This window comes from Paroedura picta, chromosome 3 (genome assembly GCF_049243985.1).
Source record: "Paroedura picta isolate Pp20150507F chromosome 3, Ppicta_v3.0, whole genome shotgun sequence".
Taxonomy (NCBI): Eukaryota; Metazoa; Chordata; class Lepidosauria; order Squamata; family Gekkonidae; genus Paroedura; species Paroedura picta.
In genome coordinates, this window is record NC_135371.1 from 59,046,861 (window position 1) to 59,063,509 (window position 16,649).

Below are 16,649 nucleotides of genomic sequence, written 5' to 3' on the forward strand. Positions count from 1 at the left end.
GCCTTGAAGGTGATTACCAAGACCTGATCTTTATTTCAACTGAGAGACAGTGCAGTTGGTGGAGAGCAGGCCTGATGTGGGACTTCCACAGAGTACTTGTGAAGATCTTGGCTGAAACCTTCTGAATCAGTTGCAGTTTTGGATCAAAGTTAAGGGTCAGCCTGCGAGGAGTGAGTTGCAGAAATCTACAGGAAGGTATTCCACCACATTTTAACAGTTGGTGGTCAGCAGTTTCCCCCAGTCCCCAATGGGGATAGGTGGGGGGTTGGTTTGCCGCCATGCTTGTTCTTGGATTCTGTATTTTGTTAATTGTTGTAATTTTAGCGGGGTTTTTAGAGGATTTGTATTTTTATTTTTTATCTTGTAACCTGCCACGAGCCAGCTTCACTAAGAGTGGCGGGAAAAAATTCTAATAATAATAATAATAATAACAATAATAATAATAATAATAATAATAATAATAATAATAATAGTCTAGAGGTGACTATCACATGGATCACTGTGGCTAGGTGTTCCGGGGCCAAGTAGGGCGATAGTAGCTTGGCTTGGTGCAGATGGTAGAAAGCTTGCCCCACTATTCTCATGATTGTGCCTCCATTGAAAGGGAGGCATTGAGGATCATACTCAGGTTTCTAGTGGAATGAACTATCGATAGCCACTCTGAGAGCATACCAACAACAGCAAAGGAACCATGGCCACCTTTTTCCTTACAAGAAATTTAACAAGGAAAATGTAGCTTAGAAATGTCTTTGTATAGAATTTTAAATGCAATGAGCATCCTTTAAAAGCCATTAAAATATACCCTCAGGCTTACATCAAAAGGCACCAAAACACCTGTTTAAGTGCAGCAGCACACCAGGTGTGTGCAGGGAAGTTTAAATAACTGCTGTCACCATCTTCTTAACAGACCAGCTGATAGCCTGCAATTAAAAATGTCAATTTATATGTTGCAAGCATTACAGAACAATTCCCAGCTTGAACTAAATCAGTGTTAATGTTTCCACAATTGCAGTTTGCAGCAACTGAAAAGTAAAATTGCACAGTGTAAAAATAACACAGTCCAACCTACTCTGGAAGTAACTGCCTACTTTCGCATCCACTGGCCTGATCTGCATGTATATCAAAGGGAAGACTATTTGTTCTTTGAGTGAAACATTCCTTCAGCCAGAGGTATCAAACTCAGATAGGTGGAGGAGAGAAATGTCTGCGCACCTACCTGTTATTGTGAATGTGTATGCAGTGCATGTGTATGTCTGTTTCTGGGAGGTGCTTATATTGTACACAGCTAAGTTTGGCATTGAAATGTCATAGGCTAAATAAACATACTGTGCATTTTGCAATTCAATGCATTTTTTGCCTGCGAGGTCCTGATACTTCTTGATTGGCTTGTACAGGTGGAAAAGGCTAAGCACTAGGTCTTGGCCCCATCACAGTCTTTCACAAAGGTATAACTAACACCTATCTAAGTTGCCAAATAGGGCAAAATTTCCCAGTGATAAGGAAAGGGGAAAGGGCTCCTATTAGTCACTAAGGAGCAATGTTCCTGTAAAAGACCAGAGTGTAGTCTTCATGCGACTTTTTTACCCATTCGCAGATTGAATAAATTCCTCTCGTCTACACTGAATTCGATTTCCATTTTGATTATGGGTGCTACCTTTCCCTTGCAATATCCAGAAGTGGATATAAGCCTCAATATTTGAAAAAATCATCTTCAGTAAGTATGCAGATTTCTCCTTTTTGCGAATTAACTTCCTTCTCCCTACCTCATAGCAAAGCAGTCTTCCCGGATTGGCCAGGGCATCAGTTCAAAGACTTCCTGGTTCAGGCTTCCCTCCCTTTCTTAAAGTGACTGCGCTCCAGAAGCCCTAACTTCTCTCAGCAGAGATTTGCCTCTTGTATTTGCTGTCTCCAATCATCCCCTCCCCCTCGTTCAAGAAAAGAAAGAGAGTCTAGGGTTGTGCGATTTGGCTGCCAAAGCGGCCATTCCTGCCCATAGTAGCCAGTGGCCTACCACAGGGGGGGGGAGGTGCAGGTGCAGGTGCAGGTGCAGGTGCAGGTGCAGGTGCAGGTACAGGCGCAAGCACGCCGGGTGATGCACACACGCAGGTGTAGAGCTCTGCACCTACGTGTGTGTGTCACCCAGTGCGCCGGCACCTGTGCCTCCCCCCCCCCGCCCCGCAGCACTGACTGCTACAGGTGGGAACAGCTGCTTTGGCAGCCAGCTCGCACAGCCCTAAAAGAGACTCTTGCTGCACTTGGCTCCCCTTCCTGTTCTGAGCTTCCCCAATCAAGTGCAGAACACTTTCTGTTTCAATGGGGGGGGGGGGAGGAAGACCCAAGTTCAAATTGGACTGAATTCAGCAGGATCCACAACGGAAAAAACAAAGTCAGAATCAGTCAAGGTATATAGCTTGGGGGTACTTGGGCCTCCTTTTGGACTTGGACTTGGGCCTCCTTTTGGATAAGCATGCAGCAGCAGTGGCCAGAGATGCCTTTCAACAGTTTTGGTGAGCCATCTATAGTCCATCTCACAACTGTGATGCATGCCCTGGTTACACCTTGATTAGATTACTGTAATCTGCTCTATGTGGGATTGCCCTTGAAGACTGTCTAGAAGCTGTAATTGCAGCCAGAATGTTGATTGAGTAGGTTGTAGGAATCATGCCACTCCAGTATTATTTCATCTACACTGGTTTCCAATTTGCTTCAGGGTCCAGTTCAAGGTATTGACTTTTAAATCCCAACATGATTTAGGACCAACATATTTTGAAGGACAGCCTATTCCCATAGGAACCTACTCATCTGCTCAAGTAATCTTTGGAGACCCTGCTTTGTGTATTCCCACTGGATGAAGCTAGACAGGTGGCAATTCAAGAGAGGGTCTTATTGATTGTGGCACTATAACTTTGGAATTTCAATCCCAGAGAGATTCATCTGTCTTGCTCTAGCATTGTCTTCCCTTATTGATGAAGACTTTTTTGGTTTTGTTTGGCATACTCCCCACAATTGTTATTGGCCCTCCTCCCTGGTTGTGATATATGTGTTGTGTGTTTGTAGTTATTGAATAGTTTAAATATTTTCTATATACTAGTGTGACCAGATCTAATACTTTTGGTGGGACCGCCCCGACTTCGGGGAATCCACCCCGCGTCCCTTGACGTTCTCAAAATGTCCCGATTTTTTTAAATGAACATTTTAAATATTTTTTTGGTCCGCTGCATGCCGTGCAGGGCGGGGGGAAGAAAGAGAGAGAGAGAGAGAGAGAGAGAGAGAGAGAGAGAGAGAGAGAAAGGTGCCACCTTTCCCATCATGCAGCGATGGCGCGGGCTGCGGGAATGAGGTAAAAGGGGGCAGGGGCAGCGAGTGCAAGTTGGCAAAGAAGAAGGAGGAGGAGGAGAAGGAGGTGCTGCCTGAGGAACTCACTGGTGAGGGGGCAGGGGGCGGGGAAGTGCCTGCCGCCGCCGAACATGTGAGGGAGCCCCCCCACTGGGGAGGGGGCATGGCGGGGGGCAGGGCGGGGAGGGTGGGGAGCAGGGGGCGAAGAACTCACTGGGGAGGGGGCAGGGCATGGAGGGCAGGGGACAGGGGGGTGAAGAACTCACTGGGGAGGGGAAGTGTCTGCCACCACCGCCAACTCACTGGTGAGGGGGCAGGGCGTGGAGGGCGGGGAGCAGGGGCGAAGAACTCACTGGGGAGGGGGCAGGGCAGGAGGCAGGGCGTGGAGGGCGGGGAGCAGGGGGCGAAGAACTCACTGGGGAGGGGGCAGGGTGTGGAGGGTGGGGGGCAGGGGGGCGAAGAACTCACTGGGGAGGGGAAGTGTCTGCCACCACCGCCAACTCACTGGGGAGGGGGCAGGGCGTGGAGTGCAGGGAGCAGGGGGCAAAGAACTCACTGGGGAGGGGGCAGGGTGGGGGGCAGGGCATGGAGGGGGGAGCAGGGGCGAAGAACTCACTGGGGAGGGGGCAGGGCGTGGAGGGCGGGGGGCAGGGGGGCGAAGAACTCACTGGGGAGGGGGAGTGTCTGCCACCACCGCCAACTCACTGGGGAGGGGGCGGGTGGGGGGGGGCACAGCAGCGGCGTTGTGTCCTGCCTTTCGATGGGGAAATTCTGGTCATGTTCCTATATACTCTCTTTTAAATCCTGATGTTGTGGTGTTGAAATGTTTGTGGGGACCCTGTTTGGGTGGGAAGATGGCATAGAAATGTCCTAAATAAATATATGCTTGCATATGTCTCTGAAAATCTCTCGGTGTAGTTTAAGATCAAGTTTGTTTTCCAGGCAGGCCCTGAACACTGGTGAGCAAACATGGGTATAGGTCTAAAGTCTTCTTCCATTTCCATTTCCAGGGCAAGTGTGCCTTGAGGAGCCATTCCTGGGAAGCAGAGAAGAAAGCACTTTGCAAACTGTAAGTGCTCAAGGAGGAAGTGCACTCAAAATGTGTGGATAAAGAGGAGAGGTTATCCACTTGCCTCTCTTCTCCTTTTGTTGCTGTCTGCAAGCCTTTTTTGTTAAAAAATAAATAAATAAATTTCTGCATTATGAACCAAGAATGACAAGCCTATCCAATCCTGTCTCACAGCATTGCAAAAGTTCTCAAGGCATGTCCGAGCCGTCATGGACGGATTACCCGCTTCTGCCCATCTGCTGCCAGGGTGTCCTTCACAGCTCGGATAGATCCTGTCATAGGGGGAGGTGGGGAGAGATCTGATTGACTATTCAGGGGAAACATCCTTGGATTTCCTCAGGTTTCAGCCTGCCTGGGGAACAAAGCAAGAGGGAAGCACTGCCAATTTCAGCTTGATGGGCTGATGAAGAAATTCCCCCCTGACCCAAAGTATCTGTTCATTGCCCCCCCCCCATTAACCCCTTTTTCCTGTTTCACTTATCCAGCACTTGTGAGCTGAGGCTGATCCTGATACTCAAACTTTGCAAACAAAAAAAAAATCAAATTTGAGATTAATGTCTAATAAATTGTTGCATTACCCTTATTTTTACTCCCCCCCCCCAGTGGAGAGGTTGTCCTGTGGTCTGCTGGCAAACAAACACTGAGGAATGATGTCTCTTTCAGACGTTTGGGAGCAGCTTGAGTATCCTGTCCTAGCTAGTTATCTCCAAATATGTTTGGAAGGCAAAAAAGACAATAAAAGAGAAAAAGCTGGGCAGTTGCATTTTCATTGTACTAAGATATCATGCAAAATGAGCAATGGTTTGGTTCTCTCCTCTGAGAGAGAGGTCAGCCCACCTTGGGCATTCTGGTTTCATGTCCTGCAGCGTCTCATTACAGTGATGGCTAAGAGCACCTTCCCAGATTCCAAAGCTGCAACTCTCCACCCTTGTGAGCCCTGCATCTTCCGGCAATGCCCGGCCTCTTTGTCTGACCTATGAATGGTGAGGAGGACACAGACAACGGCACATTAAGGACTGTCTCAGATAGTCTGTTATCTCCAACATGGAAAGCACTTCTAGGTAGGGAGGAGCTTGAAATCTGTTGGTAGATAGTCACATCTGTTGAATATGCTTTTGTTTTTTTCCACTATGTGTACAACCAGTGGGTAGCCGTGGTGGTCCGTGCCGTCAAAGCGCATGCAATTAACCCCCATCATAGGATATGGCTGTTTACATGCAGTTCTAGTGGTCCAACCCCACAGTTTCTAGATGTTAAGGTTAAGCTGTCTTAAGAGAAGGCAGCAATTTCCACCAATTCACCTCTCCCCCTGCAGCCCATGGAATATCCCTAAGTTTTGTCCCTGGTGTCAGCAGACTCTCAGCAACAGCATGAAGGGCAACATGGGGGATTCTGCAGGGGGAGGGAAGGTCCTGTGAATATATCCACCTCTTAAGAAATCTTACTTGCCTGTAAGTCTTTGAAATGTGTGGCTGGAGACAGGCTATTGTGTATAAGGAAGTGCCTTCCCAGAGAGGGTTAATGCAGGATACAGCACTCCGCATTTGGGGAGCTCCTTCTCTACAGGGCTTGAAATGTGGTATGTACTATTATATTTATTGACTGCTGATATAAATTTATATTTGTTTCCCATCAGTGCCTGGAAGAAAGAATGTGAGGTTTTCCATTGCAAGGCTGAGGCTTTGATCAAAGTAATGATAATTCTAGAGGCTGTCATTAAAAATATCATTTTTCTTTGGCCAAAGATTTGTAATGTTTTATCTGATTCTGGGTGGGTTACATTAATTGTAGTATGTGACCAATTTTGAATGAATATTTAATTTTATACTGCCCCTCCCCATATGGTCTCTGGGTGGTCCACAACAATAAAATGTAATAAAATCAGTTACAAGAATATAATTACAATTAAAAAAAACCTCCATCCTTATCCCCATCATCTTTATTTGGGGTAAGTGTCCTTCTGATTAAATCAGCCTTTCTCAGCTTTTTTAACATTGAGAAACACCAGAAATGGTGCGATTGTGCAGAATATGGTTGAGAAGCACAGTTGTGCACATGCCCACCGGAGGCCCCTCCCCTCCCCACCTCCTCCAGGCCCATCATTGGCCACTTTGGGAGGGGGGAAACAGGTCAACATGACCATATATGTTCATATCACCCGATATTTAACAATTAAACAAAATTAAAATTTGTATATATATACAAAATTAATTAACTCCTACCCGTTCAGGAAACCCTTCCATGGCTGTCAAGAAACCCCAGGATTTTCTGAACCCCTGGATGAGAAAGCCAAGACTAAATAAATAAATACATTATATCTAAAGTAAGGTGCATTTCTCACCATTGCAAAGATTTTTGTCGAAGGGGATTCACCCACACAGAGTATGTTTACATTAGTTCATGCCTACAGATTCAGTGTTGCTGCATGCCTGGGTTTGGATATGTATACACAGTCACACACACACACTCTCTCTAGATCCGTACACCGGCAGGCCTGTCTGTGTCTCTGTTCAGACTTCTGTGCCTTTGTGGTGAGGGGGCGAATGTATTCCTGTGGCTTTGCCTGAATAAGATGCGTAGGTTGTGCGCTTCTTACTGCCGGCGAGATTGAACTGTTTTGTCTCCTCGCGGCTAATGGGATCAGTCGAAGAAAATGATATAATAATTGTTTAATTCTATAATTAAATCTCCATTAAGAGAAAGGCACTTCTGTTTATAGCGATGGAGTGAATACAATAATGATCAGCATCAATTTGCCTGACCTTCTGACAGAAAGGAGAACAAAGAAGCCGGCCGGCCTGCAGAGAGAAATGTAAAGCAAGCTGGATGGGAAGAGGCACTTTGAGCAGGGACAACCTTGCTGGTTGCTGCTAGTCAATTTCACACCAAGGCATTGTGCGATGCAGGGCTTGGCTGATGCAGTCAATTAACAAAATACAACTCTTGACTTGTAAAATGAAATCCACCCTCAACGGGATTCTGCTCGAAGCACATGTGAAAATGCAAGAACGCACAGCAAGACGACAAGGCTGGCCTGCTCAGGTACCCAGAGAAATGGGCCCATTCTTTATTTATTTATTTATTTATTTATTTATTTATTTATTTATTTATTTATTTATTTATTTATTTATTTATTTATTTATTATACTTATAGGCTACTGCTCCCAACCTGTCAGCTCGCGGCAGCTAACAACAATAAAATATGATGCAACATAGTTTTTTTTAAAAAAAATACAATAAAATACATAAAAGCCCGCAATTCCCAAATCCCACAACAAACTAATGACCTTAGCTCAAGGTCATTCTTTGGTCTCTTTGATAGTCCAAAGAAGCAAGTATGACCCGGCAGCAAGAATGACTGCATATCTAATAAGGAGTCCAATTACTGGTTCATCTAAGCCAGCATGTTGTAGTGGTGAAGAATGGCAAACTCTGAGTTTGATTCCCTACTCCTTCAAATGCAACTGGGTGACCACGGGCCAGTCACAGTTCTCTCAAAGCTCTCTCAGCCTCATCTACCTCACCCACTTGTTGTAAGGAGAAGGGTAAGTGATTATAAGCTGCTTTGAGACTCCTTCAGGTAGTAAAAAGTGGGTTACCCCCCCCTTACCTCCAGCTCTAGTGCTGTTTCCCAGGCAGAAGCTTCCCAGCCCTGATTCTTGTAGTCCTTCAAATAGAAGATGGCCCAAACTGAAGCTGGAATTTTATTTATTTATTTATTTATTTATTTATTTATTTTTATTTGCATTTTAGCAAGTACTTTGTCACTGAATTATAGAACAAGTCATGGGTGTGTGACATTGCACATCATGCGATTGTGTAAATGTGCATACACTATATGTGCATAAAAGCGTTCCCCCAGCAGATACAATGTGAAAGCAGGGGTGTGATAGGAATAAAATATGGTCAGGTGTCAGGAAGGTTCACATATACCCTAGATAGGTTGGCTACCTCCAAAACAATTAGTGCAACCTAACCAGTATAAAATATGTTAGTAGCTAATGCTAAAAGACATTTCAACAGAGAGGGAGTGATACAAAAATGGATGTATCCTCATACCCCTCCTATAGCATGCAGCAAAAACCACTCTGTGGGACCCTCACAAGAACTTGTGAGAGACTTCCCCTGCTTCTTGCTTTCCTTTTAGGGTTACCAACCTACAGGTGGGGCCTTGTGATCTCCTGGAATCATAAAAGATCTTCCAGATACAGAATTCATTTGGCATTCATGGCTCATGAACTACGAATGGAAACAAACCACATTTGCTTGGTTTATGTGCATCCCTAAAGTCAACCACAATCCATCAGGGAATTTAATCATGCATAACTGTAACAGTAATGCTTCAGCATTTCAGTCAGAAGCACTGTTTAATCGGATGCTTTTAAAAATTAACATATTGCTTAAAACATTTTCTTGCATGCTCACAGTTTATCTTCAGCATTTCATGAAGTCTTTGTGTTGTGGAGGTGGAAGCTTCCGCCGAAGCAACACCTTAAAGGCCTGTACAGGCAATCGGATCAACAGACAATCAGAAGACATGCTGGGCTCCATCCACTTTCTAAGAACACTTGGTGGGCATCAGGAAAGCTGTTCAGTCCTGCCATGGCACCCACAGGAAGCATGCCGGGGAGTCCTGCCTTAGGGTCTTACAATATGAGAGAAAAAATGAAACCACCCACTCCAGCTGCCTCCTCCTCCCTCCTCCCAGTCTCCATATGTACATCACACAACCCCCCAGTCCTGTCACCAGGACTACCCTCTCTGTGCTCTTTTAGGAGTTCTAATTTTTTTTACTTTTGAAAAGTAAATGGACAATGTTTAAAACATGAGATTTTCAAAAGCAAAACAATGGTCAAAAGTTTAAAATAGTTCACTTTTAAAACATGAAATTTTCAAAAGTAAAAAAAGTGTGTGTGGGGGAAATTAAGAAAACCCCTGACAAGGCTTGAACCCACAGAGCTATGATCACCAGGCAAGCACCTTACTGACTAAGCCACCTCAGACATACTATATTAAAAGCCTATGTGCCCTATATGCCAGAGTTTTTTGGAATTTTATCTCTCTATTTTCCCAAAGAAAGAAAAGTGATGGCTCCTTGGATTTTTTAAAAGGAACCCAGCATCCACTTCATTAAGAAAAAAAGAAATTGCCCAACTGGGAGGGAAAGAGCAGGAGAAAAGAGCACAAAGAGGGCAGCCCTGGCCAGTGTCACCACCCCCCCCCTCCTTGTAAAGCACCTGTCAAGACTGGGAGAAAGGAGAAAGAAGCAGCTGTAGGCAAAGATGGGCTCATCTTTAATTCCTTCTGATAGGAGTGCTTATTGCATTACTTAAGGGGGCAAATAAAGTAGGAATAATGCCTTTACAGCACAACAGCTGAGATAAAATGAAGGCAGGACTAAAATGGAACCATTGGTAGTTGAAGGGGCTACACCTGCCGGAAACCACCCAATCAACAGTGCAGAAAAAAGGAAGAAAAAATCTTGGCAATCCGGTTTTTCTTATTAGCATGCAGAGTTAAACACTGCAATTTGGAGAGGAAAATTTGAGAAAGAAGATATGTGCAGAGTGCAGAAACAGATGTGAACAGGATATAGATTAAAGGGATACTGGCTTCAATTCAATATGAATCGCAGTTAGGCTGTGAATGCAGAAAGCCCCCAGATCTCGTATTATACAACATCAAAGTGAGATCTGCTCAAAAACATGGAGTCATAGCCCATGCTTATTGACAGATGAATGTTTCTGTATCACACCTATTTTAAAACACCTGTTTATCACATGTATATTTTACATTTTTTGTTGCAGTTTTTTGAAAAAATATAATGTGTGAAGCTTCCCTGGAGCTATGAAATTTCTGGGCAAAAAGCAAAGTCAAAATGACAATGCAGAACAAGATACTGTGAGATTTTTATATAATGAGGCAAGTTATGCAGTCAAGCCAATTAATCAATTATTTGTTACAAATGTAGTTATTTCAGAATAATAAAAGTGGGAAGATTCTTTTAAAGTTATTACTTTTCATGGTGAATTTTGTTATTTATAATTTCTTCCCCTTTCTTCAGTTCCATGGGTCTCCCACATTATGTATTCCTTTAAAAAAATTCTAATTTCTCGCAAAATAAATAATAAAATTAAACATACAACACACTACCTCTATACAAATGGATAAGGGGACTAGCAGAATCAAAAGCTTTTGCAACACGCTAGATGTTTTTATGGCAATAAAGTTCCCTTGGAGGTTCGTTGCCTTTTTCACAAACAAAGGAAATGTTTTGTTGTTCATTTAAAGCTGCCTTTGAAATAAACTGTACTGTTTTTTCTTTCTCTCCATGGAATAAACGCAATAGATCTTTTCTAACAAATGAAGGGTTTCTAGTCCTCATTAGCATAAACAGAAAAGATGGACAGATGGAAGAAAAGAGGATGAAATGAGGAGAGATTATATCCTGTCCTTTCAAATAAGACTGCACAGAAACCTCGGCTTCTGGTGAAGGCTGAATTTTCCTTTCTAGGACCTTTCCGCACCAGGAATCAGGCCTGGTACAACGCTTGCCCAGTTGCGGGGCTGATTTCCGCTTCTGTGCAACACCCCCTTGCCATGGGTCAAATTAGGGCCTGCATCACACCAGGCCTGGGACCACCCCGAATTGGTGCCGATGTCATCTGGGAACCTGACAAGCACTGTGCCGGGCCAGATTCCTGGTGCAGAAAACGTCTCAGAGGTGACTGGGTGTGAACCCTCTGAAGGTAACTGATTAAGCAATTGTATTGCTGAATCTGCATTCTTCTTCCAACACCTAGATCCTGCAGATGACCATTTTCCCTTTTGGTTTGCAGACAATAGGGATCATCTTTAGGGAAATCTTCTGGCACAAGCCCATTTTGGATTGCTCTTGCAGGACTCCCATTCATTCAATGAGACCTACATAGGAGAACCTTCTAGCATATTGTGTACTATCGCATAGAATCATAGAGTTGGAAGGGACTGCATGGGTCATTTGGTCCAACCCCCTGCACTATGCAGGACACTGTTCCCCATGTTCTTGCAAGTCAAGGCTGCAAATGGCTTATCTTAATTTAAACCACTGGCTTTCAGAGATTATTGTATGAAAACACTTTTCCCATCATGTGCAGTTCCATCCTGAATTACACCTATACCTTTCTAAAATCATTGACTTCAACAGACTAACAAAAGGATTAACTTCGCTTATGAGGGTACAGTAAGCTAACTTTTCACAAATAAGCTTCATAGGGACATAAGATTTTTACCATATGCCAACAACATGTAATTCAGCAGTGAAATCTAGTTGCCCCCAGCCAGATATCCCCTTATCTGCTGCACAGAAAATGACAATGACACAGGAGAAGTCTTCTCTGTCACTGCCATTCCTGCAAGTTTCTGAGGCTTTTGCACTAACTGCATTGACCATTGAGGAGGAACTGGTTGATAACTGGACTCCTGTAAGCAATGTGGACATCAAAGGGAAGACAGATATTTACACTGTACCCTACAGTAGCCCTTGGGAGCCCTAAAGCCAAGACAATTTCTTGGACTGCTCAGTGTCCAATCAGAAATCAGGTAAGGGAAATCAGGTAGGACTCTTCTAGGTGGCCATTGGTAGAGTCATTGTATGTATGTATGTATGTATGTATGTTTGTATGTATGTACATAAAAATTACTACAGTAGTACTGTCCTGCTTCCCTTAGGACTGGTGAGGCTTGGGCTAGAATATGGAATTGTGGGCTTGCACATCACTTCCTCTGATCAAAGGCACAATGCTTTTCAAAGGAATTCATTTCTACATTCATCAGGTCTCAGGCAACACATTGATGTATGTGCCTGTAGGAAGGATACTCTGTGTGGAGACAGCGGGTACTTAACTTGCCTACTAGATACACAGAAGACAGTAGCACACAAAAAGGTTTGCACCATTCTTATCTTAATATATCATAAGAAAAGTGTACATTCTTGTTGCTGATGGGAGTGAAAGATAGTATGCCTGATAGAAAACTCCCAAGCTAAAATCTGATAGATGTTGACAATGCAACAGACCATGAGTTACAAAGACAGGTTGTAAGGCAGTCAAAGCTAAACGACCCATGAATTAGAGATCTAGGATGGACCCTCTAACATATAACCAAACTGCAAAAGCAGCTATAGGCAGGCCTGAGTGGTTCTGCAATGCTGCCAGTTTTAATTCTTTACCTCATGCTATCTCCCTGCCTGAAAATGACCCCTCCAGGGTGCTTGAAGCCCTGGAAGGGGGAAAGACACGCTTAGTATGATTGCCTATCTTTTCCCCAGCAGGACTAAATGTAGTCAGGGGACATTTCAACCAGGCAAACTGCACGGAGAAGAGTTATCCCTTCCTTTGCCAATATTGCAACCCTGATCTAGATCACGCCCCCAAGGTTGCTTTTTGCACCTAAATTACACGTTAAACAACCGAGTCACTGGTCTCCAGCCTCACATGTAGTTTGACCCTCAGACAGGCAGCTTTGTGGGCATTTAACAAGATACAAAATGATTTAATCTTACTTCTGGATCATAAGAATAGCTGACGTCAGCCTCTCAGTTTTACTGAATTTCTATGACTTCTATTATTTCTCTATAAAACACATGAATGTACAAAGAGATAGGAGGCAGGATGATAAAAACCTCCTATAGGAAGGAACTTTGACCTTTCTTCTCTCTAGCACAGCTACCTAATTATAGCTCCCTGGTGTGCTGCTCTGACTGCCACCATCTTATAGGGAAGAGCTATTGTTATCTTGCGGTTCTTGGCCTAGTTTGCCTTGCTTTGCTGTATGCCGTACGGATATACTAGTTTCTCTCGTCTCGCTGCAGTATATGCCACATGGGGTTTCCATATCAACATTTTCCAAAGAAACAGGATATTGTGGGGATTAGTGGTGTTTGTTCTTTGTAGGCAGAGTTCTGAAACAAGCGAGAGCCCTTCAAAGTAAAAGACATCTCTCCGTCTTGTATGCCAAGCAGGCTGACCGTCCAGCTAAGTGGATCATACCAGACAACCACCTACTTTCCACTACTTCTTTCGTAAACCAAAATGGAGCTGAGGATTATATAAAACTGAACTGGACATAACAGCCAGGTGCCTGTTACATGCTGAAGCATGAAGCATATGTATAACTTGAGCCGGACTGTTGGCATAACTATTTAGGGGGAACCACAGGAGCCCGGAAATCCCCCACTCAAAGCTCTTCTTAGATATGAGCTTTAGCCCTTCTCATGACCTGCAATAATATGGATAATAATACAGGCCTACCATGCAAAAATGGAGATATTATATTGTTCATTCCCAGCATGATATAAATGCTATTGTAATAATTCATAGAAAGGCCTGGATGGAAAAAAGGAAGTCTGCTAAAATATTTACTAATTATGCCTTGGCCTAGAATTTGGAAATATGCTTCAAACCTGAATGAAATTATTTCTGACATTTGGAGGGGAGGCAAAAGCCTTCCTAACAAACCATTATTCTGCTGCCTTATTGGTGTCATTGTTTTGAGAAGTGGGTGGTGGAAGGAGCTGGGGAGGCTAAAGGAAAGAGCATCTGAGAACCAGGGGGGTCATGTCTGACAGGAGTTGTGTCAGAAGACTCCCCACCTAATAGAAGGGGCCTAATTGGCAATTCTGTCAATTTCCACTTTCCTCCAATTATGATACCATCATCTCCTAAGCTTTGGGAAGGCTTTCTGGTTCTAAGCACATTCAGGAATGGTATCATGTCAGTTCTTGAAAGCTTAGCATGGTCAGTACCTGGAAGGGAGACCATTAAGGAAGACTCTGCAGAGGAAGGCAATGGGAGACCACCTCTGCTTCTCATTCGCTTGGCAAGCTCCTTGTTGGGCTCACCAGAAATTGGCTGCAACTTGACAGCACTCCACACACACACACACAAGCACGTTCCGTTTGTCTGAGCTATTTCATTATCTGTGGGTGTGCATACTAAGCAGGAAAACCAAACGGTTCCCTTTATTTCCATTGGAAGCAAGGCAGGGCAGGGAGATAAGCAGCTAGTTTGCTATGTTTGCTTGCCTTTGGGGAAGGAAGCAGAAGCCATAACTTTCTCCCAATTATAGTAGGTGGTGCTGCCCAGGCCTCATGCCCTGCAAAGCTGCTCTGACTGAGCAGTGATATCAGGGCTCTCTCAGCCTGACCTACCTCACAGGGTGTCTGTTGTAGGGAGAGGAAAGGGAAGGCGATTGTAAGCCTCCGAGCCTCCTTCAGGTAGAGAAAAGCAGCATATAAGAACCAACTCTTCTTCTTCAAAGGATGGATGGTAATGTTTTGCTTGAGCTAGCTGACAAGCACTCAGGCCTCCAGATGCCATGGAAGAATAGAGGCAGAGGCTCAAAGTCTTGCCACCAGTGATTGGCTGTGTGCCTGCTGTGTAGGCAAATGGGGGGCAGAGGCCAAGGCCAAATCTCCACCTTTGAACAGTAACACAAACATATGAACCCAGTCTCATGAGATGTGACAGAACTATTATGAAGGAAAATCCAGTGTCCGCATGAAAGATCTTGCAATTTTGATGCAAGAGTACTAAGCAGTGGTACCTCCCCCCCCCAACAAATGCTTTCCTCCTAACCCCCATTAGCCCAATAATATAAAGGAAGGGAAAAGCTGAACACTTTTCTTTCACATATAGAGAAACTCTGTGTCTGTCTATTGTTCAATAAAAACAGAACTAACAAGTTATGGAACAAAGAATTGGCTCATCCTCCATCTTACACCAGTGCTTAAAGACACCCCCCCCCCCCCATTATGAAGCCCAGGCTGGTAGAAAAATGCTGAAAGCACCAGAGTGTGGCAAGTTAAAGCATGGGCAGGGCAGTAGGTGCTTAGCACCCACTGCTTGCATACTCCATTTGTTGCTTAGAAATAAGTACCCCAACTCCTTAGTGATGAACCGTCATCACCCTGGAGCTTTTCCCCTGCTATTTTATGAAATTTTCCTGCAACATAATGTATTCTGTGATTGTCAAGGTCCCCTGGTCATATGACAAGCATTCCATTCATTAATTGACTCTCTGACCTAGTGCTTGTTCTACTGGTCTCTGTAATCCAAAAATTAGTTGTAGCCATAATGGATCAGGTTGCAGGGAAGAATCTTCTCACTTTGACCATTTTCATTAGGCTAAAATGCAAGTCATTTGGTAAATTCCTGACCCCCAGGTGCCCTGTCCTTGAGGGTAATAGCTTTGGACAATTCTGTTAATAATGCTTACATGTTTGTGTCTGATCAGGCCATGGTAAAAGGATCTCTGACAAAATCATTCTAGACAAGTAGTCCTAAGTGGAATATTTGCAAAACGAAGGGCACATCTCTCTCCACTGACTTTTAATGTGGCAACAACCTTTTACTGTATTAGAAGAATCAAGTTAAGAACTTACTTTATTCGGCTTTGCTTTTTTGGTTTGGTTTTGCCATTCGTTTTCTGGACTTATATGGGCACCTAATAGAAAGAGACAATCTGATGAGACTTCAGAGTCTGTCTTCGTCATAGAGTTCTCTTCTGCAGTCTTTCAGTGCTTTCACATGTACTAAATAACACACTTTCAATTCACGTTCGATATACTTTGCAACTGGAATTTACTGTGTGAAATGGCAAAATCCACTTGCTAAAGTGTATTGAATTATCTGAAAGAACCATAACAAAGGAACATATTGATTGTATCCAGTCTGTCTCATGAAGTTCAACATAAGCCTAATAGTATGCTAAAGTAAATAAACATATTGTGCATCCAAGCAACCAATTCAATGAAAAAACAAACTATTAAAGCCATCATTCAAACTGAAACATAACTTGAAAGCCCAAATGTAAATAAAAATAGCCTACGGTGGTCTAATTAATAATAATGGGATATTTATGGGATTTTATGTGATTTTACTTGATTTTATATTTTATTGTGAACCGCCGTGAGACCTTTTGGCGAACAGCGGTATATAAATCCAATTATAAATAAATATAAATAAATAAAATAATTAGATCTCACACTGGCAAATATACCAATATGTCTAATTATTAATATGGACCCATCTGTGGATACTTAAATACAGAGCCTGAAGCCATAAACAGGCAAGACAAATCTTTAAACCGCCCGCGGCGCCACAGGCGCCGTGGACTAAATAAAGCAGTAAGGGCTGGTGGGGAGGAGTTAGGGTGGGCTTTGTCCGGGATAAAAACTCGGAGGAGCGAATCAGGAGCCGTGAAG

At 43.7% G+C, this 16,649-nt stretch overlaps 1 protein-coding gene across 3 annotated transcripts in view; it reads right to left on the reverse strand.

The window, feature by feature from the left end:
• Positions 1 to 16,649, reverse strand: part of GRM2 (glutamate metabotropic receptor 2) — a 107,153-nt gene that overhangs the window by 57,670 nt on the left and 32,834 nt on the right. Inside the window, exon 2 of one of the 3 annotated variants that reach the window (XM_077325885.1) lies at positions 15,828 to 15,889. The exons of the other annotated variants lie outside the window; for them this stretch is intronic. The gene's annotated coding sequence lies outside the window, so the exon portion shown is untranslated. The remainder of the gene's footprint in view (positions 1 to 15,827; positions 15,890 to 16,649) is intronic. 3 annotated transcript variants of the gene reach the window in all.